The sequence below is a fragment of the Rattus norvegicus genome, chromosome 11, assembly GCF_036323735.1.
Source record: "Rattus norvegicus strain BN/NHsdMcwi chromosome 11, GRCr8, whole genome shotgun sequence".
Lineage (NCBI taxonomy): Eukaryota > Metazoa > Chordata > Mammalia > Rodentia > Muridae > Rattus > Rattus norvegicus.
In genome coordinates, this window is record NC_086029.1 from 47,513,608 (window position 1) to 47,530,224 (window position 16,617).

Genomic DNA, 16,617 nt, shown 5'->3' on the forward strand with positions numbered 1-16,617 from the left:
TTTCCCTCCCACTTAGTGGACTCCTCGGGTTGATTTCGTCTGGGGGTCCTTGAATGCCACTTTCCCTTCAAGGTCAACGTGGGTTCTAAACCACTGTAGGCTGCCTGTATTTCAAGCTTCCAAAATTTTCTGGTGCATTTTAAACTCGAGAACCTCTGGTTGTAACTTAAGCACCACATGGTTGGAAATTTTGTCTCCTAAGATCCCGGTGTGAGAGAAAAGCAGCCAAGGTGTGTGTGTGTGTGTGTGTGTGTGTGTGTGTGTGTGTGTTTGTATGTTGAGAACACTGGAGTCTTTGTAAGGAACAATGTTGTCCATTCAAATATTCTTGAAGAAAAACTCTATATGACTGCATTATTATCTAAGGGTTTTTTTGGGAACTTTTTTATTATTTATATATCTTTGCATTAAGATTCAGAGGAAGACTTTAGGGTATGGTGGCTATACTCTGCCTACCTAACGTTCTGTTTTAGAATAGAATTTTTAGGAGGCATTTAAACGTTTCAAAACATTCGAGTTGATTTTCTTCCCAAAGTGAAATCTTGCTCCATGGCCTCAGAAGGACCAGAGTGATGGTTCTATCCTTCTGAAGATGTGTTCTAGCCTCTGTGGACTTGGAGGTCTACTGCTGTTACTGTGGGCTGGAAGGTGGCTCCGTACTTACAAGAGCCTGCTGTTTCTCCTGGGGACCTGAGTTTGGTTTCAAGCACCCACATTGGATGCTCTGACTTCAGTTCCAGGGGATCTGATGCCTTTTTCTGGCCTCTTCGGGCAACTGAACTGGTACATATATCCCCACATAGACATACAGAGACACATACACAGAAGTAAGTATACCGAAGGCCTGAGAATAGCCAAATTGACTAATTAATTAACTAATTAATTAATAGGACCAGCTGGGCCCTGATTGGCCGCATCATGGAAGAGCTGTCAAAAAGATACCATCAAAGCTGGTCAGTGGTGGTGCACACCTTTAATCCTAGCACTTGGGCACCAGAGACAAGTAAGTCTCTGTGAGTTCTAAGTCAGCCTGGTCTACATAGTGAGTTCTAGGGCAGCCAGGGCTACACAGAGAGATCCTGTCTCCAAATAGACAGACAGACAAACAGACAAACAGATGAAAACAAGAGCATACAGGAGTACAAACGACCATGGCCCCTCAAAGCAGCCTAAACCAGGGGAAGAATCTGGAGATATCATCCTACTTGACCTCAAACTACACTTTAGAGCCATAGTAATAGAAGCTGCATGGCCCTGGCTCGAAAACTGACCTAGAACAATGGGCCAGGACAGAGGACTCAGGAAAGCCAGTCTCTTCGACAGATGGTGCTTGGGAGACTACACATCCGTATGCAGCGGAAGTGCTAGCAAACCAGCCAGGCAGTGACTTTCTGAGCAGGGTTCCAGTGAGACTCAGAGAATAATGGTAAGAATCGACAAGGGACAGTGCATTGAGTGCTGGCACCTACCGAGAGCCTCAGTACTGGGAGGTACTGAGGGGACCGAGTTAGCCAGAGCTGGGCTGACTCCATGACAAGCTACGAACGGGCAGTTTGGGAGACTAGACCTAAGGTTCTGCTCCCCAGAACCAGAAAAGTCTAAAACCACCAGTTCCAGGAAGAACCACCTGTCATGGGCAGTCAGCCAGAGCTGTAGAAGCTGCCTCACCACTAGCTTGAGCAAAGTATCAGCAAACACCCCCAAATCCCCCAGAGCCCTAAGCAATCACACAGGCACCCATACACCTGGAGAGAGAGCCAACCAATCAAGGGGAGGGAAGGTAAAAGTCCCTTGATCCTACCCTGCAGGCTTTAACCTGACCCTGCAAAGTCCACACCTCTGTCTTCTATGCCAGTTATGGGGGGCCTCTGCGTGCAGGTTCTCTGAGAATAACTGCTCTTTGCTGATGCCTACCATTTGAGTCTGGGGTATCATTCTTCATGAATCACAGACCCTCACAGTGTTTTGAAGGCTACCAGAAAGTTAAACACCAGCCTAGCTACAAACCCTCTGATCTAATTAATGGTGAGCTGCCCACAAATATGTTGGTAAAATATTAGCACAAAAGTTATGCAGGTATCCAGTTAACAAAAGTTATGCAGGTAACCAACTAGTACTTGACTTGATTTAGAGCCACTCCGTGAAAATGGCTCCTACTGACATTCTGCCGTATAGATCTCTGAGTGCTGAGCGGTGATCAGAGAAGCTTCCTCCTGCAGCGGTCAGGGATGAATACAAAGACCCCAGTTGTAAATGGGAAGCCTTCATCAAACCCTGCCCCTCAGTGCTCAGGGAGGAGGCTGAGAGACTAAGCCAGATGTGAAGCGAACAAGGCCATCAAACGCAGCACAACTTAGGCACACATGGGCCCACAACCCCTGTGGTGACCTGGGCAGGTGCCAGTGCTGGGTGGGGAAGGGTCACAAGCCCCCACTCCTAACCTGGAAGCTTAACAATCTCCAACAGTTTGGGTATATAAACCACGCTCCGGGCTGATGCAGAACAGGGATGGCCAACACAAAACAAAGTCAGTGGCCAGTATATTCTGGAGGGTTTGTCTTATAATGCTTTGTCTGGGCTCTTAAAAAAATAAACCATATGGGTTCTTTGGGTTCTTTGCTCCTATATTATGGTTTCCAATTGTGTGTGTATGTGTTTGAAAATGACTTTTTTATTTATTATGCATAGTGTTCTGCCTGCAGACCAGAAGAGGGCACCGGATCCCATTACAGATGGTTGTGAGCCATCATGTGGTTGCTGGGATTTGAACTCAGGACCTCTGGAAGATCAGCCAGTGCTCTAACCGCTGAGCCATCTCTCCAGCCCCTTTATGTGCTTTTCTTGTGCTTTCTCTTTGGCTCTCTTTGGTTGGTTGGTTTATTCTATTTTGATTTATTTGTTACTTGCTTGTTTACCTTCTACTCGAGGGAGAAGAAGAAAGAATGTGGATTTGGGTGGGTGGGGAAGTGGGGAGGATGTGGGAGGACACTGGGGAAGGAAAACTCTGATTAGAATATACTGTATGAAAAAATCCATCTTTTTTTAATCTTTAAAGTTTTTTAATTGATCATTTCCATTTGTTTACATTCCACTTACCAGTTACCCCTCCACCAACCTCCATCCCACATTCACCCTCCCCCCACCCCTTTGCCTGTACCAGGGTGCTTTCCCCTACTTTCTCCTGCTCCACAACTCCACCATCCCCCTACTTTGGGGTATCAAATCTCCCTGGGACCAAGGGCTTCCCCTTCCATTGCTGTCAGGGAAGGTCATTCTCTGCTACATATGTATCTGTAGCCATGGATCCATCCCTCCAGGGACACTCCTTGGTTGATGGTCTAGACTCTGGGAGCACTGGGTGGTCCAGCCAGCCAATGTTGTTCTTCCCATGGGGTTGCAATACCCCTGTGCTCCTCCAGGCCTTCTGGCAACTCTAGCACCAGGTTCCTGAGCTCAGTCTCATAGTTGGCTCCAAGCATCCGCATCTGTTCAGTTGCTGGGCAGACCTCCCAAGGAACAACCACATGATGTTCCTTTCAGCAAGTTCCTCTGGAGCACTGCAACAGTATCAAGTTTGTTGTCTGCAGACATGACTGATCCCTAGGTGGGGCAGTCCTCAGATGGCCTTTCTATCAGTCACTGTTACATTTAAAAAAATCCATCTTAAATAAAAACTAATTCTTTTTTTTGAGACTGGATCTCTTTATGCAGATCAGGCTGGCTTGGAACTCACATATCCTCCTGCCTCCGCCTCCCCAGTGCTGGGATCAGAGGTGTGTGTCAACACCCAGCTAGTTTTTTTTTTTTTTTTTAATAGGGTACATCAAATTAAAAACCCTCTACATGGGGGGAGGGTTAATATGAAGCAAAGAACATAGAAAACCACATATGAAAATGTCATCGTGAGTCCTGGCACTGTGTATGAGGAATATACACACTTATTAAAAACAAGAGTGGGTTGGGAACTGACTCAGTGGGTAAAGCAGTTACCATCCAGGATTGATTCTCAGCACCCACCATGGCAACCCACAGCCATCTGCAACTCATTCCAGGGGATCCTGCTCCCCCTTTTGCCCTCTGTGGGTACTGCACTCATGTGATATACGGAATACAAGCTCTTTTGGGTGCTTGCCTGCTTTGGGCAAACACCCAAAAGAGAAGCATGCATTCCTCACAGTTCTACCGATAGCCCTCACCACCATCCCCCCCCCCCCCCGTCCTGTAAGTCACTGTCTTACTCAGGGTTCCTATTCCTGCACAAACATCATGACCAAGAAGCAAGCTGGGGAGGAAAGGGTTTATTCAGCTTACACTTCCACATTGCTGTTCATCACCAAAGGAAGTCAGGACTGGAACTCAGGCAGGTCAGGAAGCAGGAGCTGATGCAGAGGCCATGGGGAGATGTTACTTACTGGCTTGCTTCCCCTGGCTTGCTCAGCTTGCTTTCTTCTAGAACCCAAGACCACCAGCCCAGGGATGGTACCACCCACAATGGGCTTGGCCCTCCCCGCTTGATCACTAATTGAGAAAATGCCTTACAGCTGTATCTCATGGAGTTATTTCCTCAAGGGAGGCTCCTTTCTGTGATAACTCCAGCTTGTGTCAAGTTGACACACAAAATCAGTCAGTATAGTCACCTTAGTAATTCTCTGGTCCCACATCAGCTCGACTTGGGTACAGTCCTCTCTTTAGTTTACTGTGATTGTTCTCTATCGACATTTGTTTCGAGTCTCCTCAGGAAAATTCACAGGACAGGTACCCCTTCCCCCGAAGGACCCTGGTACCGCTAGGTGCTCAAGAAATTCCTTGTGAAAAAAATCCAAGGGCTTTGCTTTAGCAAATGGCCTTCTGAGAATCGGATCAGACACTTTTGGGGGCGGGGAATGCAGGTACGCACATGCAAATCACTGCGGCCACAGGGGCCTGACTTTTGAACTTCATTTTACCTAGAGCTTGGGGGGAATGTAATCATTGAAAACTGGAATGACTGACGAAGCTGTGTGTTTAGGAGTAACTACAGGTAAGATCGGCTTCTGAGCAGAGCATTGTATGGAGTGGTTGAACTGTTTATCAACAGAGAATTGCTGGCATGAGATCCAAGATGAAGTGTGGGTCCTGACCAATGAAACTTGAGGGATATCCGTCACTTGGTGGAGTGGCGCCTTGTGGGGGGTGGAATCTGGGGCCCGGAGCAAACTGGTGGGTGGTGTAAACTGGAAGGTTCCAGGGTACACCTGAGGTTCAGCAGACACGAAAAAGAGCTCATCTCTCTACCTATGGTAGAGAAACCCCCGGAGTGCCAAGAATGTATTGACACCCGGCAAAGCCTGCTGATCCTGCACCTGCGCCTAAAGATGGTGTCTGGGATTCTCCTCCTCATCAGGGAGTCGATCTGCAGCTCCTGGCAGAGCTTGTCAAACAGACGCCCACGGGGCTCCTCACGCAGCCAGGAGGATCAGCAAGGGCGGGCACGCTGTCTGGTGAACACCTCCACGCTTATTAAGGATCCGCATCTGATCACTGGGGCTTGCCGGCATGTTTGCACATCCCTGTCAGGAGAGATTGGAAAGTGATTCAACAAGGATGAAAGTGATTGCTCTAGGAGAGAAGAGCTCCGAGACGGGAGATCTCCTCAGGCAAAACTATCCGAGACCACCGTGACACTGTAAGAACTCCAGGTAGACTGATCAAGGGACATTTAGCCGCTCTGTCTTTGCACATCGCTGAGGCACACGTAAGCCTGAGAGGAAATGAAGAAGCACAGGTGTGTTAGCTAACAAATCTTCGTGAGGGCCTGTTGATTGGAAAGCGTCCCCAGTGAGGAGTTTCTCACCCAGTGCCATCCTGTCAGGTGTGGGGCTCTCTGAGGGGCGGGAGACCCAAGTCCTCAAGGCAAAGTAGTACACTGAGGGGCAGATCTTGGCTTCATGAAGGCTCTGGCTGGCTTTTGACGGAACAGATGCCTTCAGAGCAGCCATACCTGAAAAAGTATCACGCTGTGGCCTGCAAAGATGACCACAGCAACTGGAAGCAGTGATGACTTCTTTTAAGGACAGAGTCTTACAGTGCATCCCTCCCTGACTGCTCTAGGACTTGGCCTGGAACTCACAGAGCTCCACCTGCTTCTGTGACCCATGTGCTGGGATTAAAGGGGTACACCACTACACCCCAAAATGCATTTTCAGATTTTTTTTCTCCATTCCTCTGAGGAATATTGGGATTTTGGTGGAATTAGTTCCAGCAATGTGGCTGTGTTTGTAACATTAGTTCTGCAAAATGTTTGCTGCCTAAGTTACCCGGTTTGTGGTGTTTTTGTCCTGATAGCTCAAGATGACTACGTTTCCTTCTTAGTTTAGATAACCTCAGATGATTCACCCCACAATGGCTCTGAGTTCTACTAGTGAACAGAAATTGCAGTTTTTATACCTTAAAGTTCCAGGGTATTACCCTAGTCTTGCTCTGTCTGTCTGTCTGTCTGTCTGTCTGTCTCTGTCTCTGTCTCTGTCTCTGTCTCTGTGTCTCTGTCTGTCTCTGTCTATCTGCCTGTCTCTGCCCCCCCCGCCCCCCAGAATTGTGCCTAGGCCCTTGTGAATAGCAAGTACCAGGCAAGCACTCTCTCGGTCATCTGTTCTCTCAGCTCTCCCCTTATGTTTTCTGTTTTGAGAGAGGGTCTCAGAGCTACCTGGGATCTACACCAAGTTCCCCTGCATGCCTGTGTACCACATGCGTGCCTGGTTACTTCAGAGGCCAGAAGAGGGCATCAGAGCTCCTGGAACTGAAGTTATAGATGGTTGTGGGTGCTGGGAGCCAAATGTGAGTCCTCTGTAAGAGCAGCCAGTGCTCTTAACCACCCAGCCATCTCTTCACATGCCCCAAAGCTTATATTTAGATAATTTCTATTCCTTCACTGATATCCGTTGTGAGGCAGAATTCTTATATTTCTCTTTAATTGTTTAGATGTAGCTGCCTTTAACTTTTGAACATATTTCAGTTACTAATGTCTCAGTCACTGTTCTACTGCTGTGAACAGACCCTATGACCAAGGCAACTCTCATAAGGACGACATTTAACTGGGGCTGGCTTACAGGTTCAGAGGTTCAGTCCATCATTATCAAGGCGGGAACATGGCAGCATGTAAGGAGGCACTGGAACAGTAGCTGAGAGCTACAGACTGATCTGTAAGCAGAAGAAGAAGGAAAGAGAGTGGGGAGGAGGAAGGGAACCAGACTTGGGCTTTTGAAACCTCAAAGCCTACCTCCAGTGACTGACTTCCTCCAAAAGGCCTCTTCAACAAGACCACACCTCCAATTCTTCTCAATCATTGCCACTGCCTAATGACCAAGCATTCAAATATATGAGCCTATGGGGCCATTCCTACTTAAAATCACCATACCTAATATATATTAGATTTGTTTATTTTTAGTACTTTGTGTGTCTGAGTGTTTGTATCTGCCTGTGTACCTGTGTGTGTGTGTGTGTGTGTGTGTGTGTGTGTGTGTGTGCATCATCACATGCATGATGCCTGGAGACTGTGGAGGTCAGAGGAGGGCATTGATTCCCTGGGACATATGCTGCTGAGACTTGAACCTGGATCCCTCTGCAAGAACGATTGTCCTTAACCATTGGGCCAATTCTTCGTACCCTAATTTATTTTTGTATCTATTCAGCTGAACACTTGGGGCCTATTTGGGGATCTTTTTTTGCCTCCTTTCTCTACTGAAATGGTCACAAGGCAAAGATCATCTCCTGTCTCCAGTCAGGTTCTTGTTTGTCGTTCTCTGAGAATGGAGTGGACAGACAGCCGAGGGAGAACACGGGTACCTTTCTTTGCACGATGGAATTTGGATGGGAAAGAACTCTGATACCCTTGGTAGCAAGCGAGTGTTCCAGCCCAGCCCACTACAGGCTTGGGTGTCCAGCCTAGGGGCAGCAGCTGTTGTAGCCCAGCCCGGTGCAAAGCAGGTCTGAGGTTGCCAATGGACGTGGCAGGAATGAGTCCCTCCTGCACGTTAGTTGGGCCCTGATTGGCTGGACGTAGCCATAGAAATACGTTTTTAAAATGAGGCCTATGAGGGGAGAGCTATCGAATGTTCTGGTTACTATGGGGGCTTTTGCGCTCTGCCTGCTGCCCTCTCCCACCTGGTTGCCTCAGGCGCTCTGGCTGTGAAAGGCCGGTATGCAGCAGCCATTTCCTCGTGGAATCCCATCTTCAGGACGTGGCATGCTATGTGAATAGGTAGATAGCATGGGGTTATGACACGTGTGACCTCGTGATAACTCGGGCTGCTGGCACAGCCTGGCACAAGATCAGACTGGCTCAGATTCTTGTCTAGATGAGTGAGGGCTCATGCGCCTCTACTCTAGCCAAGGAGAGCTATGGGAAGTTGATAGCTGCTGGGGGCTGGGTAGGGAATCATTCTTCTTGGGGGATTGTTCATGGCGCAGCAGATGGGTTTATATGTGTGCACATATGGTCAGTACTCAGTGGACTTAGCATTCTTTTTTAAAAAATGGGGACATAAAATTGGGACATGGGCTTGTGTGGAGAGATGAGGGAATAAGAGAAGAAAGGGGTGGGTATGATCAATATATATGTATACATATATATATGTATATATATATATCTCAAGTAATTGAAGGAACATTTTCTTCCTTTTAACGATTTACTACTTCTGTATAATCTCATCTTTTTTTATTATTAGATTCCTTTTTAAAATACTGGAGTCCTTTGTTTTGTGGTTTATTATCACTGCTTTTAAATATTCAATTAATTTATATATAGTTCCTTCTGTCACACTAAGGCAGTTCATGGCAACATAGCTCAGTAGCCAGTGTTGGTCCAAACCTCAGGCATCTGACCCTGAGTTGTTTATTTAAACACAGCGCGATCGGGGGAAGCTACGATTAACTCAGTGCCATGTGCACGACAAAGCAAACAGAACTCTCTCTGAGGAGCACAGGAAACTAAATACAGACCGGACATCACGACCCTTCGTAAAGTATGTGTGATGGATTCTGTAGACTGACTGAGAAAAACCAGCGCCGGGAAAGTCTTCAGCCACACAGAGTTTTCAGGGACCCCAGGCACATCTGCTCCTGCCTGCTGGGTGGATAACGGTATTGCATCCTGCTCCTTGAACAGTGTATCAGTGCTAGAAGAATGCATTTTTTTTTTTTTTTGGTCTGTGTACCGTGAAGGCTCTGTTCATTCTCACTGTTCCTGGAACAGCTCAGAATATCTTTTTGAAGTGCACTTAAACTGGCACACTCCAGCTCTATCAACTTCTTGAGCGACTTTTTTTTTCTTTTTCTTGCATTCATGTTGTTAGCATTGTCTCTGCTGAATCTTTGCTGTTCTTGCAGAGGACCTGGCTGGACCTGGGTACCTTTCAGCACTCACGTGGCGGGTAGTTCACAACCACATCTAACTCCATGTTCACGAAATCTTATGGCCTCTCCGGGCACTGCATGCACATGGTACACATATATACATGCAGGCAAGCGCTCACAGGCATAAAATAAAAACAAAATCTAAAAATATTTAAAAAAAAAACAGTAGGGGGATTGAGTAGATTGCCTTATCTGATACAGTGTGGTTGGTCCAACAATGGCTACTGCACCCTGGAGAGAGAGAACCCAGTAGCTGTTCAGTCCATGAGATTGCCTGCCTCAGTAGCCCCAGAATATTGCCTGAATACCTGGAGGATGCCTGGAGAGCCAATGATCTTTAATCCGTGTTAGAAGTCTAAAGAAGGGGTTGGGAATTTAGCTCAGTGGTAGAGCGCTTGCCTAGGAAGCTCAAGGCCCTGGGTTTGGTCCCCAGCTCCGAAAAAAAGAACAACAACAAAAAAAAGTCTAAAGAAGCTGAGTTCTTATTTCAGCAAAGAATGATGGCCACAGAGGAGCAGCAGCAGCGGCAGCAGCAGCGGCAGCAGCAGCAGCAGCAGCAGCAGCAGCAGCGGCAGCAGCAGCAGCAGCAGAGCAGATGCACCTGCCAGCAAGTGGCAAAGACACTTGGTAAAAACCAACAGCTCTCCCTTCGGACCTCCTTACACCTGGGCCACAGGTCAGAGGTCACCCCACTTGAGGGGAGAATCTCTCACCTCAGTTTACTCTTCTAGGGAATATGCTGACAGACTCACCCAGAGGCTTGTCTCTTGGCTGGGGCCCAAGGGGCCTAAAGTGGCTGTTGGGCCGACTTCACTGCCATGCCTTCTTTCTGAGTCTGTGGCACCTCTGGGTTCCTAGTTTGGAATCGTTGACTCTTTCCTCCTAGTCCCTCACATCTCAGCAGGTTCACATCCTGACGATCTCGCACTGTGCCTCCTCTTTCTGTCGCTTCTCCCTTGCTCTCATTCACAATTTCTTCTGCCTGCGTTTCTAACGTTGTCATTGGTGTTTATCAACCTCTTCCTTTCCTTTGTTCTCAGGATCTTTTTAAAACACAGCAAGAGGGCACTGATGAAGACGGTGGCAGGCCTAACTCCTCAGCCTGGCCTCAGAGGAGGGATGGAGGCATCCTAGCCGCATCCCAACCCTGGTGTCCTTTTCTTGTAGGATGTATGTGTTGTGGTTTTAATATTCTTGGCCAAGGGAGTGGCACTATTAGAAGGTCTGGCCTTGTTGGAGTAGGTGTGTCACTGTGGGTGTGGGCTTTAAGACCCTCATCCTACCTGCCTGGAAGTCAGTCTTCTCCTAGCAGCCTTCAGATGAAGATGTAGAACTCTCAGCTCCTCCTGCACCATGCCTGCCTGGATGTTGCCATGTTCCCACCTTGATGATACTGGACTGAACCTCTGAACCTGTAAGTCAGCCCCAATTAAAAGCTGTCCTTATGAGAGTTGCCTTGGTCATGGTGTCTGCTCACAGCAGTAAAACTCTAAGACAGAGTATGTGCATGTTCCACAGTGTCACACTGGGTCTGGGACATGGGACATCTCAAATGAACTCTGTCATGAAGTGATGAGCCCTTGCATGTCTCAGTGACTCCACCCAGACACTTCTCTGCCAAGGCAGACAGATGGTGGGCTCCATGAGGAACCAGAGCTTTTCATTACACTTCCATCCCTCCATCCACCACGAACACTTGGGTAAATGTCAGGGGCTCACAGGCTAACTTAGTATAGAAAGGATAACTTTGAATCATGCCCAGCTCAGGGGTTGTGGCCAGCTCACAGGGGCTGCTAATGGGATAATTGGAGGTGACTGTTCACAGCTCACCCTTTCTTAATCAATGCTGATGCTCTCAATTTGTGGTGACACATAGATTGACTGGTGTCTTGATTGTCTAGAAACTATTCCACTTCTGAATGTTTTGTAGATAAATCATTGACACTCAAGGGTTTTTGAAAATTCCCCTAGCTAATGGATGCTAAACACATGGAAATTTTACTTGTAGACATTGTAGGGTTTGAGCATTCATGGTGAGGACAGCTTGGGTTGCTGTGAATAGACATCTGGAGTCCTGGCTCCCTCACTGTGGGGAAACCCTGCTACTTAAGGTCTCAGTCTACCATGACTGGCTAGTTCCTCCGAGCTTGGCACAAAGTGGAGGACTCCATTTGCCAGCAGGCCTTTCCCTCCTTTGACCTTGTCTGGGGATCCCTATCCCCTACCCCCTCTACCTGGGGAAGGTTAAATAGTCCTTGGCAGACCTACAAGTTCAACTTTCCCTTTCTGCATAGGAACCTGCCTGCCAGTATCTGAGATCCCTGGAATGCCTTTATATACAAATGAGACAGTCACAGAACTTTAAACTCTAGCCTGTAATTTTCACTTACTCTGAATACTCCTTCCCACTCTCCAAGGTTCACACACAGACCTTTTCCACCCTTAATAAAGTATATGCGTACAAGCCCACCCTGAATAAAAGTGTATACACAAGCTAGGATCATCTAAGAGAACTGTCTCACTGAAGACTGTTGGAAAATGCCTTGGTCTGAAAGAGCTGTGACACTGAGATCCTCGGAGAAAGCCTTCTCTGTCCCCTGGTACTCACTCCCAGATGGACAGGCATCCTGCAGACCTCCCCTGTTTCTGACTCTGTTTCATCCTTCCAGCCTGGTGTATAGCAGCATCTAGACACCCTGAGAGGGAGGAAGCAGAGGATGTAGAGCCACAGATCAACCCCAAAGCATACCACAGGGCAGGTTATTAGAACTTTCTGAGCACCAGTTTCCTCATAATAATGGGGGAATAATTAAACCCAGCATGACAGGTTTGAGGAATCCCACATGGTGATATCTTTGAAGCACACAGCAAAGTCATCCGTATCTGGAGGTGTCACGGCAGACATGTTCCTCATGTGCCAGAGGCTCAGAAGACCAACCCCTTATCGCCCATAGTCCTGTGGCCAGTGTGACTTCCGTGCTTCAAAGTTCCTTCCCACAAGGCATGAATGATAACAGAAAGACCAAAAGCACCATCAATTCTGTGGTCGTAAAACGTTCCCTGTAGGTTCATGCATGCGAACCCTGGCTGGGGCCACTTGTGAACATTGTGGAGCTTTAGGGGTGGAACCTTGCTGAAAGTTTGTTCTTGGGAATGGTCGAGATTTATAGGCTGTCCACACTTCTACTCTCTTTTTCCTATGTGAGGAGGAAAAAAACATAATTAGCCAAATCCCTACTCCTGACTTCCTACCGTGACTGACTGTGACCCTCTGGAATGGTAGGCTAAAATAAACCCTTTCCTCTTCTAACTTGTCTGTTGCCAAGGTATTTTAGCATAGCTACAGAAAGTAGCCATGCTGGCTCGTGTTCTGTGAACTCAATACAACGTATAGCCCATTGGGAAAAATGCCCCCACCTGATTGGCCTGTAGGCAAGCCAATGGGGGATATTTCTTGATTGTTGATTGGTGTAAGTGGGCTCAGTTCATTGTGGGCAGGGCCACCCCTGGGCTGGCAGTCCTGGATTCTATAAGAAATCAGGCTGAGCAGATCAGTAAGCACCACCCTCCATGACCTTTGCATTGGTTCCTGCCTCTAGGTTCCTGCCCTGACTTCTCTCAGGGATGGACTGTGTGGTCCATGAACAGAAATAAGCTGTTTCTTATCCAAGTTGCATTGGTCATGGTGTTTTGTCACAACAACAGAGACCTTAATTAAGACCAGTTACTGAGTACGTGGAGTCCAGAGCTCAGCAAAAGATTACTCATTCCTGATGTTGCTCTTGACCAAGCACCTTCAGATCCTTGTCCTGTGGAAGCCCCTATGTTGTAAAAGGACTACTTGGAGTCTTCCTCCTGTGAAGATTCAAGTCTTGTGGAGTCCCTAGAGGGTGCAGAGACAGCAACTCAAAGAAGCTGCATTGTCTCGGCTGATGGCTCTGAGACACACTTCTGGGCGTGCCCTTCCCAAATTTCCTAGTCAGAAAGTTGTGATCAAAATTTACTGCTCATTTGAAGCCTCTGAGTTGGGGGTGGAAGAGGGACAGAATCAGGGTGCTCTGGTCACCATGCTCTTGCTGAGGGAGAAGCTGTAAAAAGGATGCTTCCTAAGCACCCCAGCCAAGATGCTGAATGTCCCTCTGCACCCCAGAGGACTTCATCGTCTATCCTGAGTGGGTTCACCTTCACTACCCATCTTCCAGGCATACTTAGGCAGGGTGAGGCAAGCAGGAAGAGCATTGACTCTTGGTGACTTAGAGTTATGGCTGATCCCCAGAGATCCCTGTGTGTCTCTGGGAGGAGCAGACAAGTTTCTGAAGCTCACTAAGTATGGAGATTGTGGCTCAGATCAGCGTCATTCCACCAAGGTCTTTATTGTGACCCTGGTGTGAGGAGACAGGCTCCATCCAACTGGGGTGGTACCAACCACTGTGTGACGTGTCCACCCATTTCAGTCGTCACCCAAGAAAAAGTTCCACAGGTCTGGTGGGCTCATTTCCTCAATTGAGGCCTCTCTTCCCAGATGCCTCTAGTTCATGTGAGTAAAGGTGGACAGCACATTGTGGACAGCACACAGACAGCACACGGATAGCACATGTCTAGCATATGGATAGCACACAGAGAACACACAAACAGCATATGGACAGCACATGGAGAGCACACTGAGAGCACACAGAGAGCACAGGGACAGCACATGGATAACACATGGACAGCACACAGATAGTACATGGACAGCACATAGACAGCCCATGGACAGCACCTGAACAGCCCATGGACAGCACACGGACAGCCCATGGACAGCACATGGACAGCACACGGACAGCACATGGACAGCACACGGACAGCACACGGACAGCACCTGAATAGCCAATGGATAGCACATGGACAGCACACAGACAGTACATGAACAGCACATGGACAGCACATGGACAGCACATGATCAGTACACAGACAGTACATGGACAGCACATGGACAGCACATGGACAGCACATTGTGAATATTCACTGAGTGTGAGTTTTGTTTCTGGACAAGGTGGATGGCTCAAGGTCCCCACAACTTGATTACTATTCTCCACAGAAACCTGTGATTCACCATGGGGCAAGATGCTCAGAGAACCTTTCATGAGTGTCAGGGTCTTGGCTTTCAGGTGACCAAGACCATCCATCGCACTGGCGAGCAATCACGTAGATGGGAACATTCACACACTCAGATCAGGGAGACACCTGTCCCAGGGTCTTCACCCCAGTCACGGAGTTCATCGTCTTACAGTGACCTTACACACCCATTCAAGCCACTGTCCATGACACACATGGTCATAGTGGCTTCATAGATCATGCAGAGGAAGAAAGAAACCGTTGAAGTCAAGTCGATGGCAGAGACCCACCTTCTCCATCGTCTTTCACAATCATCTCTCATTTGTTCCAGCAAATGTTTTAACAACAGGCTTTCCAGAGAAACCCAAGTCCTCATCTGTAGAGCTCATCAATTTCTATGGTGTAAACTTCTGTCATCAAGACCAGTTTCAAACTCCCAACTTGCTGTCAATGAATATGGAGCTGGGAAGGGACACGCCATCCCACAAACACGGCTGGGCTTAGTAGCTCCAGAAATATAGTTGTCTTAGTCAGGGTTTCTATCCCTGCACAAACATCATGACCAGGAAGCAAGTCAGGGAGGAAAGGGTTTATTCAGCTTACACTTCCACATTGCTGTTCATTACCAAAGGGAGTCAGGCCTGGAACTCAAGCAGGTCAGGAAGCAGGAGCTGATGCAGAGGCCATGGAGGGATGTTACTTACTGGTTTGCTTCCCCTGGCTTGCTCAGCTTGCTTTCTTATAGATCCCAGGACCACCAGCCTAGGCACTGCTCTATCCACAAGTGGCTGGGACCTCCTACCCTTGATCCCTAATTGAGAAAATGCCTTACAGCTGGGTCTCACGGAGGCATTTCCTCAAGGGAGGCTCCTTTCTCTGTGGTAACCCCAGCTTGTGTCAAGTCGACACACAAAACCAGCCAGTACAGCAGGTAATTATAGAGATAGCAAGACAATCAGGAACCAACGGCTTTTTAAACGCCATTCAAATGTTTGTGTTTAACATTATTCATTCGATGGTAACCATGTAATGCTGTGTTTAGTAACAAATGAAGCACCCTTGAAAATGTAGACCCTGGCACCCGAGGACAGTTCCAGTCTGTCCCACCTCTCTGCTGTATGCCATACCACAACATTCTATACTGATGAGGGCTGGCTTACAGTACAACCCAGGGGTCAGTCTCCGGTGACTGTGTCTGCATGAGTTCTGCTACAGAGGAGTTGCATGAGGCCTTAAGAGAAGACTGGGAGCGCTTAGTGCTGAGGTAGAAGTTAGCATCCAGTCAAGGGTTCCTGCTTATAAAGTTGCTGCTGTCTCCAACAAGCCCTGACCCCTGTTCTTTATGTCCACCCACTGATGCAGGGTCCCTGGGCTACCTACCTACCTGGTGGCCAGCTGGGAACAGGACAGTTAGTAAGATCATCGAGACCTAACATTAGCCAGTATCATGTCTCTGCTGGCCTTGGCTCCTTGGTTGATATTCTGCTGGTTCTTTCCGGCTTGAGGCTAATGCCCCATGACCAGGTTGGCCATGAGAGTTGGAGCTTGCTTTGACGTCTTCTTAAATGCAAAGTCGTCTGCAAAAGTTTAACAGGTAGCCAACAGTCTACCTTTCAACTCAGCGTTACAATTGTGTGACTCTGGTTGTAATCCGCAATGCCATTCTGGACTAGCCACTTTAATAGTCTCCAGTTACTTAGCGAGACAGTGGGACTTGCGCTGCTAATGTGGGAGATTAGCAATAGGCCAGGTGTGCACACAGGGTGCCCCACACCTATCCCCGACACACTCATGTGTGCGGTGCCGTCTGTTGTGGTGGTGTTTGTGCTGCGATAAAGCCACAGCCCATGAAAGGGAGATGCCATCCGATCCAAAGGAATCGCTAAAAATGGAAACGTGGTGCTTTTTCCCAGACTAGTCAAAGTCTGAAAGAAATAAGAGCTAAGATCCATTTCCAGTGGACCTGGTAACCCTGCTTCATCCTCGGTTTACCTAAGCAATGTCTCTCATGTCTTTGGGATTCCCTTGCGCCGGGTCTTCCAGAGTCTCTTCTGGGGACAGGGTTAGCTCAACATTTTCACAGAAAATAGAATACAGAGTTGTGGTTGAAGAAGACTACAAGTCAAGCGGCTG

At 47.9% G+C, this 16,617-nt stretch overlaps 1 long non-coding RNA gene across 3 annotated transcripts in view; it reads left to right on the forward strand.

Annotated features, from left to right (window-relative positions):
- The window catches only part of LOC120095638 (uncharacterized), a 30,925-nt gene extending 17,327 nt beyond the window's left edge, over positions 1 to 13,598 (forward strand). Inside the window, exons 1-3 of one of the 3 annotated variants that reach the window (XR_010056265.1) lie at positions 10 to 9,117; positions 9,882 to 10,017; positions 10,431 to 13,598. This is a non-coding gene — a long non-coding RNA (uncharacterized LOC120095638). Of the gene's footprint in view, positions 1 to 9; positions 9,118 to 9,881; positions 10,018 to 10,430 lie in introns of those variants that run through there. The other 2 variants (XR_005491265.2, XR_005491264.2) reach the window with 2 other exon arrangements.
- The last annotated feature ends 3,019 nt before the right edge of the window (positions 13,599 to 16,617 follow it).